The sequence below is a fragment of the Perissodus microlepis genome, chromosome 14, assembly GCF_051167445.1.
Source record: "Perissodus microlepis isolate ML-2025 ecotype Zambia chromosome 14, ASM5116744v1, whole genome shotgun sequence".
Classification (NCBI taxonomy): domain Eukaryota; kingdom Metazoa; phylum Chordata; class Actinopteri; order Cichliformes; family Cichlidae; genus Perissodus; species Perissodus microlepis.
Window position 1 is genome coordinate 5,137,955 of NC_140474.1, and position 25,159 is coordinate 5,163,113.

General features: G+C 40.4%; 1 protein-coding gene across 3 annotated transcripts in view; it reads right to left on the minus strand.

Annotated features, from left to right (window-relative positions):
• pak4 (p21 protein (Cdc42/Rac)-activated kinase 4) overlaps positions 1-25,159 on the minus strand; it is a 52,122-nt gene that overhangs the window by 26,052 nt on the left and 911 nt on the right. The window contains exon 1 of one of the 3 annotated variants that reach the window (XM_084952016.1): positions 8,351-9,552. The exons of 1 other annotated variant lie outside the window; for it this stretch is intronic. The gene's annotated coding sequence lies outside the window, so the exon portion shown is untranslated. One more of the 3 variants, XM_084952017.1, reaches the window with a different exon arrangement.

Genomic DNA, 25,159 nt, shown 5'->3' on the forward strand with positions numbered 1-25,159 from the left:
TACCAGAGGTCAGACAAGTGAAGCAGGAAACAAGAGAAACATGAAAGACAAGAGATGATTACAACCATCAAAAAGCCATGTATGCAACTCATGACAAATATAAACTTCAATGAATTTGAGTGGGAACTCCGAGCAAGCTTGCCTCCACCAGTGTGTGAATGTGAGAGTGAATGAATAGTGGAATTGTAAAGCGCTTTGAGGGCCCCGAAAAGCGCTGTATAAATGCAATCCATTATTATCATTATAATTAAGTCACAAGTCTACGACAAGTATGCAGTTATTTAAGAGAGGTTGAGATAGGTGAATTCCCAACACAGTCAGATGAGATGCAGCAGATCTTAAAGCCGACAGCTCCTGACATGTGGTGCATATGAGAACAGCGTAGATAGCGGTTGAGTACACGAGCATGTGTTTTGCCTCCCTTGCACTCTATCCAGGAAGCTTCCCCTTAAAACAAACCAAGTATTTCCAGTAATATGAACGTGTCTGAAAAAGGCTATTTCCTCTTGAAAGGATAAAAAATCAAATGAAATGAATGGTAGACAGATCAGCTGTGATTTATATATGCAAAGCTGTTCTCTCAGTTTTCTCAACAGGATTATCAAAGACAGATTCCATTGGAAAAGAGATGAACTAAGATGAAAACAGAAAGAGATACAGACTCATTACCAGTTCATACTGTAAATAAGAACAAAGCTTTAGAGAAAAGTAAAAAAAAATTATTTAAATTAAACTCTGTTCTGTATTTCTATGAAATTATTTTCAGTGCTCAGTGAAATCTCACAAATAATCAAATAATTTAAGTTTTTCTATATTTAGTCAATATTTCCTTGCTTTAAATTCAAGTATTTTCCTTCATCATCTCTTATATCAACAACCATTGAAGTTACAGGACAACTATAAAAATGTAAACTGTAAAGAGAGATCCATTTTCAAAGGTCATTAACCTATTTTTTTATTCTCTTCTACGAATTTTAGTGACATCTGTACAAGAAGCGCTTGTTATGTTTATGTCTCTGTATGAATGACTGGAGAAGGTCAGGAGGAATTAGATTAGAAGTCTGTCGCTATCACCATTTCCAAACGCTGATTCAGTTCCTAAAAGTAAACAAATACAAAATGGTCCAAATTTCTTCAGCTCCAATAAAATGATCACTTCAGGAGTTAGTGATGTTGGACTAGCTAACTACAGAGCTGTGGTTAGGCTAATATCAACACATCAGAACAGGAAAGTGGGATGAGGGTTAAACTGTTCTCAATAAAAGTTCCTCTTGAGGGTCCCTGATGGACAAATGCTGTCATTAATATGTTGCTGTGTGGTTTGTTTTACTCGGAAGCTTATTGTCCACACTGAAAACTGTGAGACCTACTACGCATGAATATTGATCACAAAACTTTTGAGGGGCCGAGTAAACAGTTTTTGGGAGCTCGCCTCTGTTCAAATAATACGACATGAAGAACTGCAGAACCTTAAAAAGACAAGAAACGGGGTCAACAAGTCAGCATTTCACAAGCAGACAGGGAAAGCTAACACTGGTGCTAATGCTAATAATGCCAAAAAACAAACAACAGCATCTGGAAGTCATGTGTGACAACAGCCACTCTTATTGCTTTAGGTTTAGTGAGCAAAGCTGAAGCATGCAGACTTTTTTTGACCAGATCAAAAATTTAGCTTCACACTTGAACACATATTCAGTTTTTTCCCTGGAATCCCCACCCAGCTCCCAACTCTGGATTTAATTCCCATTAGCAGAACTGACTCGCAACTGACTTGCAACAGCACAGTTACAACATGGATGATAAATGCCTCTTTCCAGTTATAATGAGTCTGGTGACAACAGGGAGAGGAGAATAAATCACCACAGAGGCCTATCATTAGTGTTTGGGCTGAGACACCAAAACAGTCAGTCAATGCATCTGAACTGAAAGGAACTGAAAGAAAGCACTGCCTAAAGGAAGGATAAAAAGTTATGACAAAAGACTGAGGAGGATCACTACACTACAGTAACACAAACCTTATACTCCTACATTTAAATACAAACAGTTATCTGACGGATTAAGTTGTAATATACAACAAAGCACAGGGGCCTGTTACATACAGGAAATCAGTACAAAAAACACATGTGAGGGCTGATAATGACATTGAGCATCTCATATTTGTGGCGGTCTGGCCTTGAATCAAAGAGCCCTGCGGCTTCCAAATCCTCTGCTTTTTCTTCCTCTTGCATTTGGAAATATGCGGAGCACTGAGCCAAATGGCTGCGGGTAAAAAACAAAATTTTACTGCGGCCTTCAAGAGCCAAGAAATGATAAGATTCATAAGTAACAAAGGCCGAGTGGCAAACAGTAAACAGATTCTGGAGCTCTGACCTCAGAGATCCCGTTTGATTTGAGAGCAAACCTTCTTCTCTCACAGGTTGCTTCACTGTTGCATGAACAAACCTAAGTGTGTGGGCACAAAGACAAAGTTTACATGAAAGGACAAGTGAGTCCAGGCATGCAGTTCAATCAGGAGATTATAACTGCATGAGCCTGTCAGGACAAAATAACAACAGAGATGAGTCAGTAACTCATTCATCCCAGCACACAACACAGAATGAGCGTGTTAAAAACGGTCCATTCAAGTGCACTAAACTGAAGAATAACCGGGTACATTTTTGTTTATCAAACAGCCAAAATTGATGGAAAAATACTACTACTGTTATGTAAGGGGATACAGGCTTACTGCCTTAACCCACACTTTCTGTTATATATGATCAGTGAACAGCTGATTTGACTGGATCTGAACTTAAACTAAATTACAAGACAGACAGCTGACAGCCTGCCAACACCTTAGCTACGCGCTGCCAAAATCAGACCAAAGGAGAAAACTCCAAAGACGAAGGTGAAACCATGAACGATTGTTCCTCATGTTCACCTTTTGAAATCTTTAACCTCCTCTTGATAGATTTTGTTGATGGAAGGATCTCCTCCTGTCACAGAGACACGATCTGAATTAAACTGCAAGTTTCAGCTTTAAGGAAGGGGTCAAAACAACAACAACAACAAGAACATAAATACAATTAATGAAAAAAGACTGTTTATCCTTTTTTCATGAATGCTGGAAGACAAAGTCATAAGTGACAATTAAAATTTTTTGTTATACTATTCATAAAAGGTCTCAAACTATTGGCACAAAAATAAATATGCTTGTTAGTAAAAAAAAAAAAAACATTTTGCTGAAGTTGCATTTTTCTTTGCATATTTCTTTAACATCTGGGCCTATAAAAGCCCACTGATCTCAAAACAAACATATAAATTAATGTGTTTGGAGACCAAACCAGACACCACTCTTCTAGCTTTTACTGTTTAAAAAAAAAAGTTGAAATAGAGAATACAGAAAATATATAAAAGATATGAACTTCAACCAGAGGTTAACATAACTAAGTGACTGAATGCTCTGCATAATTTAGCAGCCAAGCGGTTTTTTTTCAGAAGTGAGTAAAAGTTTTAACTGAGCTTTGTTTGAAAAGCAATTTCATTGTATGCAAGTAAAATCTGCCTAACAAGTTTGTTCATAGGGCTTTTTCGATATAACGATATATATCGGATGACGATATAAAAACATCTATCGTTTCATTTTACGCTATCGTTTGTTTCGTGGTGTCGCAAAATAAACGTTCACGGCAATATTTTTTCGTCGTTTTGATGGTCACTGTAGTGGCTATATTAATTTCTTAAAGTTCTCTCTTTCTGTTATATTTAATATAACCACACTACAGACGGACAAGCGCCTGTTTTTATGCGTTGTCCTTAGCAACAACGACGGTAAAACCATTGCGTGTCCGCTGGTTTAGTTTCCACATAAACCTTTCACAATAAAGTTCAAGATCCTTTTGAGACTTTTCAAAATAAACGGAATCACGTGAAAGAGTATGCAGGGTGTTTACAGATGAGAAGCCAAAAAGAGCCGTCAGGTGCTAAAAAAAAATTAACCTTAGACTCAAACGTTAGAACAGGCTTTTCCCCGCAGCACGCCGTGTAATAAATGCTTACAAAGAAAACGGCGGCTGTTACAACTTATGTCTGAAAATGTATCGTTTCATGCATCAGTTAAAACACTCGACTCCAGGTACACGACGCCCAGCTGGAAACACTTCACGCAAGTCTAGCTGCCCGAGATTCACAGAATTTACAGAACATGCTAAATTTTTGTGATTTATATCGTTATCGATGTCATATATCGGGATATGAGATTTTGGTCAAATCGCACAGCCCTGATCTGAATCACTCCAAAACAATCTCACATGTGCAAATGGATTAAATAAACTGGACAACTAACATCTAGGCAGCACGTGGTGCAGTCATAAATATTTGTCCACCACCACAGTTGACTTTAAAACAAAGTCCAGACTTTCTGCATCAACTGTTTAGGAATTACACAGGCCCAGTATTTCTGACTGTGTTCTGGCTGGCACAGCTGGGCTGGATAGGAAGTGTCCTGCTTGGTTGAGCTCTTGATTGTTTGCCTGTCACAAATAGGTAAAAGGGGACAGGACTGCACTGCATCACCCCCTCAAATACTGTTAGAGTACATCTATAATTTGTCCTCTCTGAGCAAAACAAGCACATCCCTCCCTAAACACAACAATCAGTGTAGTTACAGCTTCCCTGTATTTTCCCCTCCCTCCTACTGCAAAAAAAATAAAAAATCCATCTCTCACCATCCTCTCTCCCCACCACCCGCCATTTAGCTCTCAATCTGCTCCCAAAATTCCCTTCAATATCTCCATCTCCCTGTTCTCCTTTTCCCTTTAAGCGTTTTCCATCTCCTCCCCCTCCTTAATTTAACCTCCTCTGCTGTATGCCTGGCTGAACCGTGAGAAAGCCTGTCTGGTCAGTGGGGCAGAGCCGGGCTGATGAGCTCTGGACGAAGCTGCTGTCCTCCGGCCTGTTTCACGTATTGTACATTATGGGTGGTCTGCACTCTGAGAGACATCGAGAGGCGGTGTAATGACGGGGACCGCACTATGAAAGGCTGCTTCTGAACTGGCACCAGATCCAAATATACAGTACACAGAGGGATTTGTTAGGAATGATCCCTCTGATTGTACTGCAGACATATGTTTGATGTGGCTCTATTTAACTTACAAATGTCTCTCTTCTTCTCTCTTTCTATAAACAGCATCAGTTGGCTAAATGGCAGTCACAGTCCATTTACGATGGAGCAGTATGAAAAGCCTGATTTTTCAGTGGTTATTTAAGATAAAGCAAAATCTTAAATAGCACCTGAAACAGATTTTAGGTTCAAGTCTTCCTGATCAAAGGAAAATCACCAGGACTTTGATTTTTAAGAAGTTACTGAGTACAAAATGCATTTCTTTTCATCATAAATAACACAAAAATGTCTATTTTCCTTTTAATCAGGTAGCAGCGACTCTTTGCTTTGCCTATATGTGAAACATTCGTACCATTTTCAGTTGGAAAGATACTATAAAGTTAATTTTTATTAGTATTATTCTTTTCCTCTCTAAATTTAACTAAAGCTATCAACAGGGTGTGAAGAAACAGCCACTATGACTTGAGGAGATATCAAGAACAGATATCAAGTACAACCACGCACTAGCACTTTGCTGCACTTTGATGCAATACCAATTTGCACCACAAGATGGTGAAACAAGGTAATGCCATCATTATTTAAGCAGTCAAATCATTAACACCTCATTCTATTTAAGAAAATGCAAAGCCTCCCTGAGATGAAACCAGAAGTATAAAAAAAACCCCAAAACAAAACAACCCAGCAACACATATCTGGAAACATCACCAGTCCTACAGGTAAAACACTGCCCCCTGCCAGTGAATGTTATATTTTTCCCAGAGGGTAATTACAGAAAGTACCTTTAAAAATGCCACAAAAAGGGTAACCTCTGGGCGAGCCAATGGTTAAAAAAAAATGAACCTCTTAGTTTAAAATTAATGTATTTTGAAGACACACATGACCTCAGGAGATAACCGAGGAGTTAACACCTTTCTTCTTACTATAGCAGGCCCACCTCGTCTTAAAGCTTTAGTGAATGTCAAAGGCATAATTAGTTAAGGACACCTGCTCTGTATGCATTACAGCTTTTTCCCCTCCAAGCTAATTGTTTTTCTCCATTCAGACATACCTCACATAGCTAACTTTCTAAGGATGCACTTACGGCACTCAGGTGTTGATAAACTTCCGAAAGTCAAACTATACCTTTAAGGCAGCGTTATAAATTAGACTATTATGCCAAGTAGCACAGATGTTCATCACCCCATGAACATCTGACTTGTTAGTCAGTGACCTTCCTGCATAGAAACCAGTATTGTCATTTTCACCAACTAAAGACTAATATCTATTTTCATTAATAAAACACTTAAAAATAAGCAGAAATGCAGATATAATTATGTATAACAATGTCACAATCTCGCTGGCTTTACCAAAGAAGGAAAAAGTGCCGCAGTTAATAAATTCTGAAAATATGAAAGTTACATTTGCAAGTAAGACCATTCAGTTTTGCTAATGTGGAGTAAAAAAGTCCCTCAATCTATAAAAAAAACAACAACCCTCAAACAAAAAAACTTACAAATAATTAGATATCAGATCAGTTCTGTACATTTTTTATTTGGTTTTCACAAGTTTGAAGGCCCCTTCAAATATTGCTGACCTATCTTAAAGCTGTTGGACCGTGGGAATGTGTTTAATTAAAGCACAGAAACTCTCATGTTTACATGAAGCCACAATGACTGATAAACGCTTTAAATTTAACAGCCAGGCACATTTTCTAGGGCTGAGGTATTAAATGATCTCTAAATGATATCTGGTAACCTGCCAATGCAAATGGTGGAGTACAGAGTTGCCAGCCAAGAACAAAAAACTCACCCGAATGTTTGTCAGGCGGTAATTTCTCACGCCTTGTATCACCAAAGCTGAATACACAGGTAACAACTCTGGAGTGAGATGGAAAACAGAGGGGGGTTTAAAGAGTGAAGCACCAGAAAGAAAACTGCAGGGTTCTGATTACCTCTGCTGTTTGCTGGTAGTTGTCACTGTTGTTGTGGTGTGCTTTCATTAGCTTTCTTCTGCAGAATCAGGGCTGATAACTAATAGCCTGTACTCTCACTACTGCACACACACAGATAGAGAGAGGACAGTACTTCTCTGCCAAAGTTTCTCAGATTTACAAATGCAGTGCAGAGACATAGCACACTCTGTGACCTTGGAGCTCCTGACTGCTCTCACAGCGTCAGTCTGTTCATAACACGGAGTTTATATACGACAGTCTAAACTTCAGCATCACCACAGGGCCAACAGAGGTGTTGAACATGCACCTATTATTGTAGCACTTTTTGCCCTCCATAAAGCAGAATAAGTGGCTGAAATGCACAAAACTCCATACAACCTTGAGACCATGACTGAAACAGGTTAATACAACTATTATTAAGGCTTTTCATGCTTCTCTTTCAGAGAAGTAAGATCAGGCTCTGAGTCCTGGACAAACTTAAAAAAGAAAGAAAGAAAATAAATTATAATTCCAGTTGAAAATGCATAGGCAGCTGGGTTACCTTTCTCACCAGAAATCCCGCACTTCCCTGATATTTTTGGCTATGTGATAGAGAAAGAAGCATTTTAAACTTAAATATAAACCCCACTTGAAAAAAAGCCTTAAAAATCACAGTCCCACTGAGCTTCCTGCAGTGGAAGGCCTAAATGGTTTACATGTGGGAAAAACTGCTTATCCTGAACCTTCAACCTAAATTTTATTACAGTTACAGTTTTATTACTCATTATTTTACCCCTTGTGAAGGAGCCTAATTTTTTTTTTTAATAAAAATAAAACAGTGCTAAAATTATACTTGCACCTCACGTTTTGTGTTCAGGTCCCGCTAAACCAAGCTTCCTCACAACTCTTACCACAAACACAGGTTCACAATGAATCGCCATCCTCCCCCTCTTATCTCCATGTGTCACCAACACTTGTGCAGAGAAAGACACATGAGCGGGACAGCGGGGTCCAGCAGCTGTCCTGACAGCCGCAAACATGAGCGGTGAGCAACAGGTTTGAATGGGAGCAGCGGGTGGTGTGTGTGTGTGGGGGGGGAATCATCCCTCGCTGCTTGCTTTCTCACTGCCCCCCTCCCCTCCTCACTAGGCAAACAATAAAGTTATTATGTTTTTTTCCTGACTCACAGTTAATCCACGCGGGGAGATTTCAACAACAGAGTTTCGTTGTTCGGATTAACTTTCCAGCGCAAACAACCCAGCGAGGAGCTGCGCGCTTATTCAGTGGCTTTCCACGCGATAAACGTAAAATTTCACACGCCGTTCAGAGCGGAGGATACTCACTTTAAAGCACAGGTACTCCGTTTATCCAGCAGGACACACTATCCACCTGATCTCATGTCGGAAACGCGGCGGAGGACGAAGGGAAAGCACACGGAGAGGATCCCTGCAGCAGCCGCAAAGTTACTTCCGCGGAGAAATCCAGCTCAGCTTCGCGGAGGAAGCGCCTCTGTGTCTTTACTTAAAGACACAGCGAAGTGGACACGAGTGAAGACACTCAGCGCCAGCGTGAAAACAAACACAGGAACGCTGTAGCTCAAACTCAAAATGTGTCGCATTCCTATGGTTTCAGCAAACCCGGCCCAGTATCATGACGTCACGGGGAGAGAGACGGAGAGAGGGTGAGAGCGAGATTAGCACGGGTAAGCTCGAATCTATTCACAACTTTATGTCCTGCCTGCTTTTAAATAAAAGCCGTTAATGCCCCTTTTTTCTTCCACTCCCACGCTTTCCTTCCTGTCACACACACGGAATCTGCTGTCACAAGTGTTGTTACCTGAGTTGTCACGTGATGCAGAAGCCCTGTCACTCAAGGAAGCCTTAACTCAAACGTCGAGGTTTTTTTTTCCAACTTCAAGTATTTTGTTTTTTACCCATAAACACTTCAAAGTTTAATCTGTAACAAATATCTTCTTTTGTCCACCTTTATTGTTCATCACTTAAAATACCAACAGTTTCAAATAGTAAACTATGTGGTATTTATTAGTGAAACCATAGATTAAATGTTGGTAATTGGTTTGCCTTTATTACTGGATTCCTTTAACCGCAGTCATACCGGTTAGAGCTGAAACTGGGCAAGTGCTGTCATAATCAGAGTGACATCATGTGACAGCACAGGTAACGATATGCCTGTGGCGGGAGATTCCTTAAGTGTGACAGAAAGGATGACAGGATTTCTATTGAGGATACTTTGTGTGCCATATCTTTATGCTAAGGACCTGTAAAATCACAAATCATTGGTCAGTGAGTATTACCTGCTTTTGCCAGCCTTTCTGAGTATAATGGATTAAAATGAACTACTGTTTGGCCCGGCTCCATAAAATCAAATCATAAAACCCCCTAACAGCTAATGGGACGAAGAAGAGCTGGAATCAAGTTACAGTAACATAATTTGAAGACCTTATCATGAAGTTCTACAATTTCACTTACTTTTCTCCAGGCCCTCTCCTTTCTCATCCTCTCTATTTAAAAGTGAGGTTGAACTAAGTAGTAAAGTAAAATATTCAAAGCTGAACTTTATTTGTGGAAAAAAAAGGAAACGTTTAAATCCCAGATTGGATTTGATGAATGAACTATTCAATTAAAAAAAGTCACCAAGAAACCAAAATCATCAATCCTTTTGGTGGGATTTTGAGTCCAGCCCTCAGAGTTAAAATTGTTCAAGTGTTCCTTTAACTGTTTTTTAGCATTATATTTTTAACTCAGGCAAACAGATTCGCCCATGTTCACATCACATGAAGCTGAAGTTCACCTCAGTCTGCCTAATTGCAAAGCTACTGTGTGCAGATGTGCTGTGTGAAAACTTGGCCTTGTGTTTGGTGTCAACACAACATACAGTCACAACTAATCTGTTTATTTACTCAACTAATCAATAAAGTATTAGTTGTGTTTATTGTAAATCTATAGTTTGAATGATGTTTGAGCCCTAAAATGGATTCATTTACTCTGAAATACCAAGTAAAGTTAAAACAAAGGATGAATGATGAGCTATTTCCTGGCTGAAACATTTTTAGGTCTTTCTGTTGTTGTTTGTTGTCACATGACAATATGAGTCACTCTGGCATGGCAGGACCTGCCAGTACGGCTCAAATTAGTGCTGTCCAGCCTGCTATGAAATACCACGTCTGCCTGCTAATGTCAACAGAACCATCAACACATGGAGGACTCGCGGAGGCCGAGTATGTCAAGACTACATGATGAGACACATTATCTTAGATTCAACAAAAATCTTGCCAATGTATTGTGTTAACATTGCTGCTTAAAAACATGTTTAAAAGCTGCTCATAGAAAAATTGTGATATGGTTGCTTAGTTTCAAAAGAGGGAAATAAACAGATTTCAGGGCGAGAACATAAATGGGCAAATCTGAAAATAATTACAGACACATTGTTCCACTTTTTAGTAAGTGCACGTCCTCTCAAATAACATTGAATTTGGTCTACAGGTTTTTATGGTTGCCTTGTTGCCATACTTAATAATGACTAACAATATAAGCAAAAGTTATTTTAGTCCAAATGAAAGGTAATTAGTAACTGAATGAATATGTTTCTTTAATATGTTTTTTAATAACCTGCTTATTTCAAAGATTATTGGGCCAACAAATGGCCATAAGCATAAACAATTTATTCTGCCTACAGAGGACATTGAAAGAGTATATTCTGCATGGAAACATTTTTATTATAGCTAAATCACTATAAACAAAGACTAAATAAAACAAAAGAAAACAATTAACTGAAAAAAAATAAAGACAAGTTTGTCATGAACACTGAGAGTCAAACCTCAGTTTTCTCATTGTTTATCATGTTATTTCTTTTATGTATATGTTTTTGGAGTTTCTAGTCACAACTACTCTACAGGTTTATGCCCTTGACAGGTACACAGTTTACTTTTTTAAACAGTTTTTTCCTCCATGACTTCACAATGTAACTCTAATTTAGATAGTTTGGAAGTAGATTATTTTGTGCATTCTGTAGTATCAGTGCAGAGCTAAGAACAATTAAATCATAAAATTATAAGGTGTGTAGTTTAATAAATACTCGATTGCCAAAAGGTTGATTCCGTTGATCTGGACGTAGCGTGTTCAGTGGGAGAAACGCTTCGTCACTCATCCAAGTGACTTCTTCAGTCTCAGCTGACTGCAGGTTTCCCCAACCTTATAAACAGTACATTTGCACAGTAACTGAAACTAGCCCACTGAATGAACAATGGGCTGTGAGGTCAGTTCCTTGATCATTAACATGCAAATTGTCATGACCATTGATCAACAACCACTGATCACAGGGAAACCTGCAGTCAGCTGAGACTGAAGAAGTCACTTGGATGAGTGACGAAGCGTTTCTCCCACTGAACACGCTACGTCCAGATCAACACAATCAACCTTTTGGGATTTACTTACCTGGATGATTTAGCATGCATCAAGACAATAGTCCGTTGGCTGGTTCATAATAACATGACCCATTTATCCATAAGAAGACAAGATCAGTTTATATCAGGAGTTTCTCAGAGTGCTGTGAAGCCAACGCTTTATCAGCTTTCCAACAGACTACAAAGTGTCAGCCTCCATAAGGATAAGGCACATTCCTCAGAGAGTAAAAATACAGCAGGAACTAGTCCACTCAACGTATCAGATCCAGGAACATACAAACCTGCCAATCCCGACGGCAACTTCAAACAAAGCATGCAGTGTTGCAGCCAATGAGGGCTGACTTCCAGAGGCAGGTTGTGGAATGTGGAAAGGTCAATGATAAAGAGATAGAGAGCGCTACATGGCGCACACCAGCTAGCTCCCAGCACACACACACTGTGAACACGAGCTAGTTTGGCTGTGAACTCACCTGAAGGACCTTTGCTCATTAGGCACATACTGACAAATGCAGAAGTGCTGAGGTTTATGGAAGCTTAGTTTAGGAAAATTTAACCTTGTTCCAACATCATGAAAATTTTTCATTAAGACCACCAGATAAAACAAGAAAAGAAAAAATGAATCCAGGATCCTTCTGGATTCAGAAGGATAGCTGGATCGGGATTAGTCTGTGGTATTTTCTTTTTAACATTAAGATGATCTCTATTTACATCTCATCTGCATTTGTGAAGATATGACACAAAATGTCCAATTTAGCCTCATCTCATCGTGGTGAAGAAGACTAAAAAATTCCGGAATCCCGATCAACTATGAAACTTAATCCAGTTCAGCCAAGACCCTCCAAGCAAAAAACACTAATCCAAACCTTTTGAGTAATCCTAATAAACAACCAACCACACTTATCATCACCAATCAATATTAGATTATTTTTTCACTAGTTATGTTGACATTTTATTTACTTATGTGTTATTACTATTATTTTATTACTATTATTTTATTAGTATTATTTTTTGTTAATCGAATTATCAGAAATAACAGAAAAATTAAATGAATGATGTAAATTAAGTTAACGACTTATTGCCTTTACTGCACCAATCATACTCATGTTTGTAGTCGTCCCCAACAGGTCAATCCTGATTATGTACCAGCTGCCTAAAACTTTGTTGCAGAGGGCCTTACACTAACTCTTCTCCCCAATTGCAGCAGAACGTGACAAAGAGCCTGCAGGGTTGAACCACGCTGCAAACTCCTGAGAGCCCAAACTATCGAGCACCTGCAGTACAGACAGCACTGATGTTTGTTGACTTATGCTGCAGAACTAGCTGAGAGATAAGAGATCACCACACACAAAACCACTGCTTACTAACAACTAGTCTGACAACCTGGAGTGGCTTCTTAAGTTTTTTAAGAACGTTGTGTTTTTCTTTGAGACTCAGCAAGCACGATAGTTCTGCTTCAACTACTCTCATCATAACTTGCTACAGTCCCATCAACAAAAGCGCTGTTTCAGTGTTAGAGCTGTGTTAAACATTGAGGTATAGTGTAAAGCATGTGACTCAGAACAGCACCATCATTACATAATGACGACATGTTGTGGGAAACAGAGGCAATGAGATGATGGTGTGCTGAAGAAGCCAAACTTCATGCCAGTCTGCTCTTTCTTCAGCGAGGCCGGCTTTCATCTGATCCAAGAATTACGGTCTACCGGAGAGAGCCGCCCGCCAAACTCAGCAGAGGTAAGAAACTGCAATCAGAAGCTGGCAAATATCCTTCTAATGCTAACTGTGAAAATACAGGCAGTTACCACTGTGTAGTCCGTAATCAAGCAAAGGCTCACAATAATACGTTTGGACAGCTTGGACATTTCCATGCCAAAAAAGCATTCCAGTTACATTCAGTGGTTTCCTCAGAAATCCCACTGAAGGGATTATGAAAAACTCAAAACTTTGTATTAAAAAAAGATCAAATTTTAAATTTCTAATGTAGTTTTCTCATCTTGATGGGATTTAACAGGCTCATCCTTATTTTTCATCACATATATGGCAAAGGTAACATGTTACACACCCAAGTATCTAAAGTTATGCAAGTGAAAAAACAAAACAAAACAACAAAATCAGCTTTTCCCTTGTGTCTGCCCTCGCACTTCTGCCACACACCAGCACAACTCAGGTAAAAAAAACAACAACAAAAAAACAGCCAAAATCCACAAATATCGGTATCGTTTGTAAAATCTCTATATGAGCAAGCTTGCCTTATCAGCTTAAAGTAGGACAACTGTGCGAGCAAACATAAGTGCATGCTGGGATTCAATTCAATTTAATCAACAAAATGTCAGAAAATGATGCCAGATGGTGCTGAAACTGACTTGCTTTGCTTGACCATGGTTAAAAGACTTGATATAAGAAGCTCTAAAGTCCTGTTTTGTCTTCAACTGTGGCTAAGAATGCAGATTTCAAGATTCACTCAGTGTAAAAGATAAAAAATGATGATATCAATTGCAAAACAAACTCACTGTAAAGTATTTCAATTTTTCCAGACACAGACACAGAACACCAAAAACTGTCAAAAATGAGCCCTTTTTTTTTTTTTTTAAATACTGATTTTTTTGCATTATTATGATGATGACAATTATTATTATTCATGTTATTCGTGTGTTCTTGCCTCTGTTCCTGAGCACTTACAGGGCTCTGTTGATCTTGGCTCCTTCAGTCATTCCACAGAGGATTTTCCCCCCTCTAATGCAATAAGCCTGGACCTCTTTCCCTGTTACAGCGAGAATCACAATATCTGATGTAAGTGTATTATTTTTGTTTTTCCCCTATCCCTCATCATCCCTTCCTTTTTTTCCACCCCCTGAACATGATTTTTTACCTAAATCTTGTCATATGTACTGATAATGTCCACATCTTCCACTTTTGAAGATGATAATTTGCATTTGGTGGTTGGAGTTGGATGTGGAGCACACCACAAACAGCTGATCGAGTCCTACACAGATAGGGCTGCCACAAACGATTATTTTGATAGTCGACTAATCACCGATTAATTTTGCAATTAGTTGACTAATCAGATCATCATCCATTGGACGTAAAACGTACAGCTTATTGCACCAGCATGCATCTGCTCTTATATAACTATCATTAGCTTACAGCTTTAAGTGTTTAAGGTATGTGCTAACTAAAAATAAAGACAAGATGATAGTTTATTAAATTTTAATGAAATTTGCAGATTGTTTCGGTGAAGTTTAATAAACTCCTTGCTATCTAAAATATAACGGGACACCGGAGTATATTCTCGAGCATCTCACATTTCTGATAATCAGTTGTCTGCTTGACGTTTATTCAGCTGTGTAAAAACTATAACTTTACACCAAGAAAAAACTGGAGATTTAATACATCACTGTTCAAAGACGAAGAGTTTATCAAATACTTTAAAAAAGAATGGACTCTATATTTAGGCTTTAATGACATTCCTGGAACATCAGCATCTGTCCTCTGGGAAGCAGGGAAAGCCGTGATGAGAGGTAAAATAATCTCTTTCTCATCACATAAGAAGAAAGAAGAAAAAAAAATTCAGGAACTAGAGAAAAACATCAAATCCTTAGAAAAAGCCTATGTGTCACACCAAGATCAAGAAATATTAAACAAAATACGCAAGACAAAACTAGAATTAAATGAAATTATTAATAAAAAGACTAAATTCTTAGTACAAAGACTTTGCCTGCAAAATTATGAACACGGCAACAAATCCGGACAATTTCTTGCTAACCAGTTAAAAATCAATAAAGAAAAAACAACTATATGTGCTGTTAAAGATTTATCTGGGAATACAATATATGATCCTAAAAAAATAAATAACATTTTTAGGGATTTCTATGAAACTTTATATACACCACAAATAAACCCATCTAAAAACGAAATTGATCAATTTCTCGACAACATAACTCTTCCAAAATTATTAGACACCCAAGCAATAGCACTGGATTCGCCACTGACGCCAGGTGAACTCCAGGAAGCTCTGATAAGTATGCCCAATAATAAGGCTCCAGGTCCAGATGGTTTTCCAACAGATTTTTACAAAGAATTCTGGACAATTCTGGCACCAGTTTTTCACAGGATGTTGCAGGAAATCAAAGAAAATGGTAGACTACCACCAAATATGAACTCTGCAAATATCAGTCTCTTACAAAAACCAGGCAAAGACCCTGTATATCCCTCAAGCTATCGTCCAATATCCCTTATTAATGTAGACCTTAAAATAATCTGCAAAGCTCTCTCAAAGAGATTAGAGAAAATAACCCCCCTTTTAATTCATCCTGACCAAACTGGTTTTATAAAAGGTAGGCACTCATCAACAAATACACGTAGATTACTTAATTTAATAGACTACTCATGCAGTAAAAACACTGAAACCATAATATTTTCTTTAGATGCAGAAAAAGCATTTGACAGAGTTAACTGGAAATTTCTATTTGCAACTTTACATAAATTTGGTTTTGGACCCTGTTTCATAAACTGGTTAAAAATATTATATAACTCCCCAACAGCTTGTGTCAGAACAAATGACCAAACATCCTCCCGCTTCTCTCTTCTGAGGGGCACCAGACAGGGATGCCCACTCTCCCCTTCACTGTTTGCAATTTTTATTGAGCCATTAGCAGCAGCAATTAGACAGGCTACAACAATTAAGGGCATAAAATGTAAGAATATAGAACATAAAATCAGCCTTTATGCAGATGATGTGTTACTTTTTCTCCAAAACTCACAAACCAATATCTCTGGGGTAATTGCATTGATAAATTCCTTCTCAAGTGTCTCAGATTATTCAATTAACTGGTCGAAATCAACAGTTCTTCCGATTAATTGCTCCTTCCATAATTCTTCTCCTTCCCCACTGCAATGTGGAAATATAAAATATTTAGGTATCAATGTCTCTCCTAAACTTTCAGAATTAACTAAATTAAACCACATCCCACTTTTAAAGACAGTAGAAGGCGACCTGGCTAGATGGAAATCTTTACCCATATCACTCATGGGAAGGGTCGCCGCTATAAAAATGATGATCTTGCCAAAAATAAACTATTTATTTTCAATGATCCCAAATAAGCCATCACAAGATTGGTTCAGATCTCTAGACTCGTACATTTCTAAATTCCTTTGGAAAGATAAACCCCCACGTATCAGCTTAAAAACACTACAAAGGACCAAGGATAAAGGAGGATTAGATCTGCCTAATTTTAATCACTATTTTTTAGCCAACAGGCTTCAGTTCATCTCTAGATGGTTTAAACACACCTTCTTAGATGAACCTTGGATAGATGTAGAACAGGCACTATGTAATAACCTAGAAATTTCAGACCTACCATTTATCAGCTCAAACATCAAACGACATGAATGCTTTAAAAGCATCAATATTAGCTCTTCTCTGACAGCATGGTGGGAGTTTCTAAAAATGACAGAGTCTTCATTAATCCCATGCAAACGTACACCTATCTGGAACAACCCGGACATATTACAAAACAATAATATGATAAACTTTTCAGATTGGAGTTGCAAAGGAATTAAATACTTGGAACATATGTTGGAAGGAACAGACTTTATTTCGTTTGACAGACTAGTTATACAATATGGGATCAACAAGAAACGATTTTTGGAATATCAACAAATTAAATCCATAGTAAAAAAGAAATTTAATCCCAGTGAAGCTGAATTACAAACACCACCAAGTGTGGTACAATTTCTTAGTCTAAAACTCCCCAAATTATTGTCTAAAATATACAGAACACTTTCTAAAATAGATTAATCAATATCCCTTCCTATTGCAAAATGGGAAGCAGATTTATCAATCAACTTAGACCCAAACCTTTGGTCTCAGATATGCTTAAAAACCTTTCAATGGATCAGAAATCCCAGTTTGCAATTAATACAATACAAAATATTACACAGAGTGCACTATACTGGTCATAGGATGTTCAAGATGGGCTATACGCCTTCCAACAACTGCTCACACTGCACAGCAAATACACCGGACAATTACATCCACGCTCTTTGGTTCTGTCCACCAGTTCAGAAATTTTGGCGTGAGATATGTGAAGACTTATCAAAGTGTCTGAAATGTAACATTCCAGCCTCCCCTTTAGTATGCTTGCTGGGCAACTTGGATGAGGTCACTGCAGAAATAAACACAGCCCACGTTGTTTTTACGGCCCTATGCATTGCCAAGAAAATGGTCCTCATTAACTGGAAAAATAAAAATAATCTTAATTCTAACCAATATAAAAACCATCTAATAGATCACATTAGTCTTGATACAACCTCTGCCATCACATTTGATCAATCCCTTTGGGCTCCTTTGATCGGCTTCATCACCTAGTGGGGGTGGGGGGTCATGGTTTGGTCCTGCCTTCGCTATTGTGGTTGATGTGGGGGTAGGGACGGCCTTAGGGCGTCTGGGGAGTCCCTAGGGACGTTTCCCTGGAGGGCCTAACCTGGGGGCTGTGGCCATGACCTGGTTAGAAGCTCTGGGGCTCTTGGATGGTGTTTTCCTTGTGGATGCGTACAGCAGAGATGGGGGAGGGTCTGTGCTGGCGGACGTTGGTTACTGGCCTGGTAGCCTGGCTGCCCCTGGGAGGGTCCGGGACGGGCGTGGAGGCTTGGGGGTCTGGGGGTGCTCCGCCCCCCGGTCTGGGGTGCTGGCCGGGCCTTGGGGGCTTGGGTCCTGGCTGTTGTGTCGCCGGAGCAGTGGGCGGGTGGGTGCAGGGGGGCTCAGCCCCAGTGCAGGGGACCTCTGGTGCATCGGCCCAACTAGGGGGCTCTCTAACTGGTGGGGAGGTTGTTACATCTTTGCAGGTGGTCTCCTCACTACAGGAGCTCACTCTGCAGGTGGGGGGAGAGATATAGGAGAGGGGGAGAATGAACTCAACCTGGGTGTCTATTGTCTTGTGTAGTTTGGGAGATGATTGGATGATGGGGTGGGTGCAGTTTTCTCTGGGGTGGAGTCGGGTGGGCTGCCCCGGACTCTGTGGGGCTGGGCAGTGCTGCTGCTGCGGGCCCCGGTCCGGATGGGCCTGGGCCTCCTTGCCCTGGTGGGTTCCAGAGCGTTGGGGTGCCTACTGGGGTCAGCGGGGGAGCTGGCCCCAGGGAGGGGCCGCTTGCCCCTCCCTTTCTTCCCTCCCCATCCTCAGCTGCCTCCCTATTCCCGCTCTACCACACCCACCCACACACGCAGGGCTTGGGGTGCAGGTATGTCACCAGGGTGCAGGGGAGGCACTCCCCCTCTGTCCCCTTCTGGCCGCCTGTGCCTCAATTTTATTCTGCAACCTAGACATCCACATTACTCACACTCTCACATAACACATACATATAGGGCCTTGGGGGTGGGCACGTTTTACAGCATCCAGAGGATGGTCGTTGTACTCCAACCCACCTCTGGCGCTGGTGCCCTACCCTCAATTTTAAATGCATTTAGACACTGAGGGTTTTCGGGAGGAGCCGTGCTGCTCTCTGAGAGGAAGCTAGTACCATGCTCTCCTGAGTTTTAAATGCACTTTAGAACAGCACACAACAACATTACATATGAGCGGGCGTAGGGAGATTTGAGGTCTTCACTCACCCCGGTTCTGTTAGCCGTCAGGGCTGGGGGGCTGGGAGGAGGTGCTGGCCGTCAGACTGGGGTCTGGGATGCGGGGCCTCCCTGCTACTGCAGATAAGGAGGTGGTCCGCTTGCCTCCACCCCAGAGAGAAGGGTTACATCTCCTGGGTCTAGGTGCGGCTTGCCCCTCTGGGGGCGGGGGTACCTGGACCTGGGATATAGAGTATGTTTGGGGAGTGCGACTGTCTGTGCAGTGTCTATTTGTGTCTGTCTACACGTTGGGTGAGTGCCGAGTATTTGGTTGTGCATATGGGGGTGGGAATGCACGTCTGTGTCCGCGTGTGCCTGTTTGTCTGTGTCTATATGTCAGGTTGGGTCTTAGACTCAACCTCTCTGGGTACATCTCAGGCCCTCTAAAGTACGGAGGCCTATCTCCCCTCACCACACTCCCTGCCAGTGGCTGATGCCCTTAGACGTTGGTGTGTTGGTGGTCCTTGTCATCTGGGGCTGGGCGCTCATGCATGTACCGGCTCACTCCTGGTGGCCGATTGGCGAGGCCGGGCGCCTGTGGCCCGGCTGGGCTCCTTCCGGGGGGTGGGATGCCCTCAGGCCTCTGGCCTCTGGGCCTGAAGCTCGGTCCTCTCTGGCACAGCTGGCTGCCGGCGGAGCCCGCGGGCACGCCACTGCAACCCCCTCTGGCCTCTGCTCCGTAGCTGCGGGGTGACCTCTCGTTTGGGGCTCTACTCAGCTCTTCCCAGGAGGGTGGCACGGTTCCCCCCCCCTTTGGTGGTCCTCCTCGGGTCCTTGTACTCTGGGGCCTCTGGATATCTGGGGCCTGGATCTCCTCCATACCTGCTTCATACCCTGGTGGACGGGGCTATGGCTCCCCACACTCCCTAGCAGATCGTTACATGGAGAAACCTTTGGAATACAAGCATGCTGATCCACACAGGTATGCACACAGGTGTACACACGGGTGTTCACAGACGCGGACTACACCTTTCTTGGCTGCTGCCTCAAAGCACATTGTGCGCTGTCTATCTTGCGTGCTGCACAATATCGTTTATTATTTAGTATCTACTGTTATCTACTGCTAGCTAGTTTATTGTGATGGTGCTGTTTTTATTATGTTGCTCTTTGTTGTTTGCTTTCTCTTCTGTTTTTTTTCTCCATACAGGTGATCCAGGCGTTTTGTTTGTTTGTTTGTTTGTTTTTTCCTTTCTTCCCCCCCTTCTCACCATCTCTTCTCCCCTTTGGTTTTCTTTCTCTCCCTCTCTTTCTTTCATTCTTTCTCCCTGTCCTATCCCCCAGTCACGTCTGTCCCGTTTGTAGCAACCGAAAATAAAATAAATACATAATTATAATAAAGGTCAATCAAATGGACCAATATGGCAAGGCCATGATGATCCACTTGGTAAAATAAATCCGCTTGGCATCTTTCTTGGCCTTAAGACAACAATTCTGATGGCTAAAGATCCAAACGGGACACAAAAAAAAAAAAAAAAAAAAACTATAACTTTAATCTCAGCCAAACCGATTTACTCAGGAACAAATAAAATACTAAAAAAAGCCAAACAATAACATTTTTAAGTCATCTAAGTGACTCATATATGTTTAACCTGAGTAGCGAAAGACGGCGGTGGGTTTGAAAACGATTAGCCGGGAGTCCGGTGTTCTCACGGGCTCTAGTGACCTTGCCCCGGCTAGCTATCGAGCTAGTGGGTAACAGACGTCTCCGAAAACGTCGGAGCGCTTTTAAAAATATGTGGCGTCTTGATAAACTGAGCAGATATTTGAGGTTTACACAGCTACATTCTCGCCTGAACATATGTTAAATGTTTATTTTGTGACACAGAAAGAATAATAAGAGTAATATTAACACTAACTAGCTGCCGCCATTGTTGGAAACTGAGGTGGGCTGCGCTATGAATTCTGGGACAGAGCTACTTCTTCTTCTTCGGGGTTTAACGGCAGCTGGCATCCTTGTACATGCAGTGCTGCCATCTTCTGTTTCAGTCCGTTATTACACTCTTAAATCCTACTACTTATTCCTGCGTCTTTTGTGATCTTACAAAGCTTCAAACGACGCGTCGACTATTAAATCAGTCGTCGACGATTTTGATAGTCGACGTAATCGTGACTAGTCGACTAATCGTGACTAGTCGACTAATCGTGACTAGTCGACTAATCGTGGCAGCCCTATACACAGAGAAGATTTTTAATAAAAAATTAACTTGTTATGTTTAGGGGAAAAAACTTGCCTGTAAGGCTTAAGCAATAAGCCTTACAGGCAAGTAGGTTTTTGTTCCAAAGCTTTTTTTGGCAGCTTGATGTCACGATTTCAAGCTTGGTTTCAGAAATTTTACATGTGGTTGTTAAACACTGATCTATAAAATATACTTGCAAAAAAACAGAGCTTATAAAGGAGAAATTAATGAATTAAAACGATCTTGTTTTAAAGTCTTGGGTTTTTTTTCTCAGTATGGGCAGATCTGGTAATTTGGCTGTTAGCCTGCAGCTAAATCTGGTTTACCATTACCTCTGCAGCTCACCTCTCCACAAACACCCCCTTTTCTCCCTCTTTTTACTCACTAAACTCTGATTCCTCTCTCACACACAGTTTTATCTGTGCGATCAGGCCCCATGAGAAAAGTCAGATTTTAATGTTTCCACTACAGCATCAACTCAACAAGCAACGACACAAACAGGACAGAAAGAAAATGGAGGTAATTGCAACTTCACATGTGGATACAAACAAAGAACTTCTAAATAGTCAAGACCTCCCATTCTCATAGGCTTCTGGTTTCACAGGGGGAACTTACTCCACTTACTATATTCCGCAATGGCCTTATAAAGCTCAGCCTATAATGGTACATTTCATCGGGTAAAGATTTTAACCCAATTAAACATTTAGGCAACCATTTCTTCTGCTAATTTGAGCTTGAGCCATAGTATTAGTTATAAGATAAGAGGAGTGTATCCTATTTTTATCTCTGTTGACTAAAGGTCAAAACTGTTGTTTTTTATTAACACATTATTCTATATATTACAAACTAAAATTTGGGGTTGTAGAGGCTTTAATTGCTGTTGGTGGTGGTGACTAATTAACTTCACGGTTATTTATAAATGAAGAAAATTAATTTCCTACATTTTAAAAATTTGAATTGATTACAATTCAACTATTCAAAGGCTCAGAAGTTCATTTTTCCACCTCAAGTCATCACACAAGATCAGAACTAAGTGAAAAAGGAAAACCGTGCATCGCAGACTCTAGTCAAATGTAATCAAATGTGTCAGACAGCCGTCATGTCTTCAAAGTTTCATACCTGGAAACATAGTGGCTGCAACTTTCTGATCTCTTTTTTGAAATAGACACCCTGTTGCCCTTTACTCAGACCACACCAGAAAATTGTTTCTTTATTTTTTTCCCCCCAATAACATCATTTTCTTACTCAATAACAAATCCCCCACACACCTCATGCTCCTGCCTGTTATTGCCCTTTTGCCTCCAGCCATCACCTTGTACATCGCTGTGAAAGCTGTTTGGACTTCACAGAAGAAGCCTGAACAGCAGCTGCATTCGGGCCCTTCTGGTCAGTTCGCATCAAAGCAATGACAACATCCCTCCTGCCAGCAGCTCTGTCTCCTGCTGGACACATCTGTCAACAGTCATCTGTGATTTCTGATCATTTCCACCTTTATGGCTCGACTCCTCTGCTGTGATTCACCTAAAAACTGGCCAGGAATCAAGAAAAACTCTTAAATCTGCTTGGAGTGAATCCTTCAAACTCAGTAGATTTTAGGTACTGCAGCTTGCATTATAAATATGAGCAAAGGAAATACAGAAACTGCAGAGGAATTTGAAAAAAGTAGCATATAGTGAGTGATCAGACATATTTTTGAATGCCTCTTCTTTACTGCTAAATAGAGTTAGAAGCAAAAAATCTTTAGCCCCATTGTGTATTAGGTTTGTTGGCATAAATTCAGTGTCCAGCAGGTTTATCACCAAAGCCTACATTGCACACTGAAATAGCCGCCAAATGGCCTTTATTATGGAAGAAGTTTGTCTAGCTTTGTCTAGTAAATTTTGCATAAAACAGCACCTCAAAGTGTGTAACTATAAATACTCTTCTTTCTAACTACCTTAGTCAAGTCCCACCACAGCTTCTCCATATTAATGGTTCAGACAGCCACTATCTAGGACTTCCTCTGAAACCCAAAGCCAATATTCTGAGGTATGCTTGGGTCACTGTACTACTACTGAAAGGTCCATCAATGATTCCTCACTGACAGCATTACATTTTCTTCCAGGATTTCTGATATTTTACTCACTACATGTTGCCTGTTGTACTTTGTAGGCTTTTGCATTACCTGAGGAATCAAAGAAGTCTCTGACATCATTGAGCCATGATCATGCTTTACTATAGGTCGGTTCATTCTTCCTTCTCCAGACACATTTCTGACCCATAGGCCAAAAGTTCTAGTTTTGTTTTGCCCCCCCCCAAAGATCTGTGTCATCATTTCAATCATCATCAGTAATGAGTCACAGCACTTCGATAAATCATATGGTCTTGGGAATAAATTCAGGAACAGGTTTCATTTCAGCCAGTGAAACTGCTAGTCAGTGACTGAAACTGGCAGGGCTCTCTTAGGTTTGGCCCTGTTACATAGTGCCAGCAGGCAAATGACAGGAAATGAAGGAGAGATGGATGCAGCAAAGGTTCCCAACAGACTTCTACCCGCAGACATTGTGGTTTATTGTTGTCTTAGCCAAAGGAAATTATTATGAAGTAGTAAAATTAAAGTAAAAAAGTGTTGTTAAATGTATTTATCCTGCCAGGTAGTATTATAAGTTTCCTGCCAGCAAGCAGAATAAACACTAAGCGGCATCTTTTGGGACCAGTTTTGATTATTTATACTGGGATGAAGGCTTTTTGAGAAACCTCCAGGGTACCACAAAACCCCCTCTTTTACCCGGCAGGGAGAGCCAACTGGAGCCTCCTTTCAGGATGAGAATAAAGTATAATACTGATATCCTACTTTAAGGAAAAACAAACAAAAACCAAACAGCAGCATACACTTTATGCTCCTTTCCCAACAGACTCTCTATATGCCCCTTGTCTGCCGCACAAAGTCGTTTATTTTTCCACTTGTTGATTGTCTGCTGCTTCTATGACCTGCGTGGATTTGGTTTATCTGGTCCACATATCATGTCAGTGAGGATGACTGTTTAACCTGCCAGCCTGTTTTTCCTGTTTGATTACCTCAGTTGGCTCCTCGTTTTTCACCACAGAGCAGACAATTCCAATGTTTCTACAACTAGCAGCAGACAGAAGAAGATGCTTTTTATTAAAGCTGTTCTGGAAACCCGAAAAGGTAAACAGAACTTAAACATTTTCTGCTAGAAAAGCTAATTACTTCCTTTCACCTGTCCCTTTGGGCTTTGGTTTGTATAATTTTAAAATTATCAGGGACCTAACAAGGTATTTTAAAACCATGTTATCTCAACACTGTTAGATTCATATTCAGCACATATGCTGTGTTTTTTGTTCACAATGAACAATCACTCAAAGAAAACACACACATTTCCAATTGTTTCCAGTAAACTTGCCATTTGTTTCTTTCAGATTGAGTTGAGGCTGTAATTTAGATATTAGTTGTAATTACATTAGTTGTAGTAGTTGTCGTAATTACAGATATTAGTCAGTTAGCTACTATTTAACAAAAATATAACTTTTCAATATGGCTGTACTGATTGTGAAATTCTGAGCTGATACTGTTAAAAGACTTTGGCCTAAATCCTATCCTCATGTACCCACAGTTTATTTAAATGTACTTTTCTTGTTATCTGTTCCCACTTCTGTGCTATAAACACTAACATCTTTTTAAAAGACTTTCACATTTTCATTACACTGCCTTTGAACTCTCCAGCAGATAAACTTAACTGTTTATCTTACTTACTAGTAGATGGATATCAGCTCTCTTGCAGCTGCATCCCATCTCGCAACTTAACACGTGAATATTCCTGATGAATATTTTGCCATATATGATGTAGATGCTCCCGCTGCTGTTTGGGAATGGTGCATATGTGAGAGAGAGGAATGACCCTTTCATACAGCTTCTCTGGCATCCCAGGAATGTATG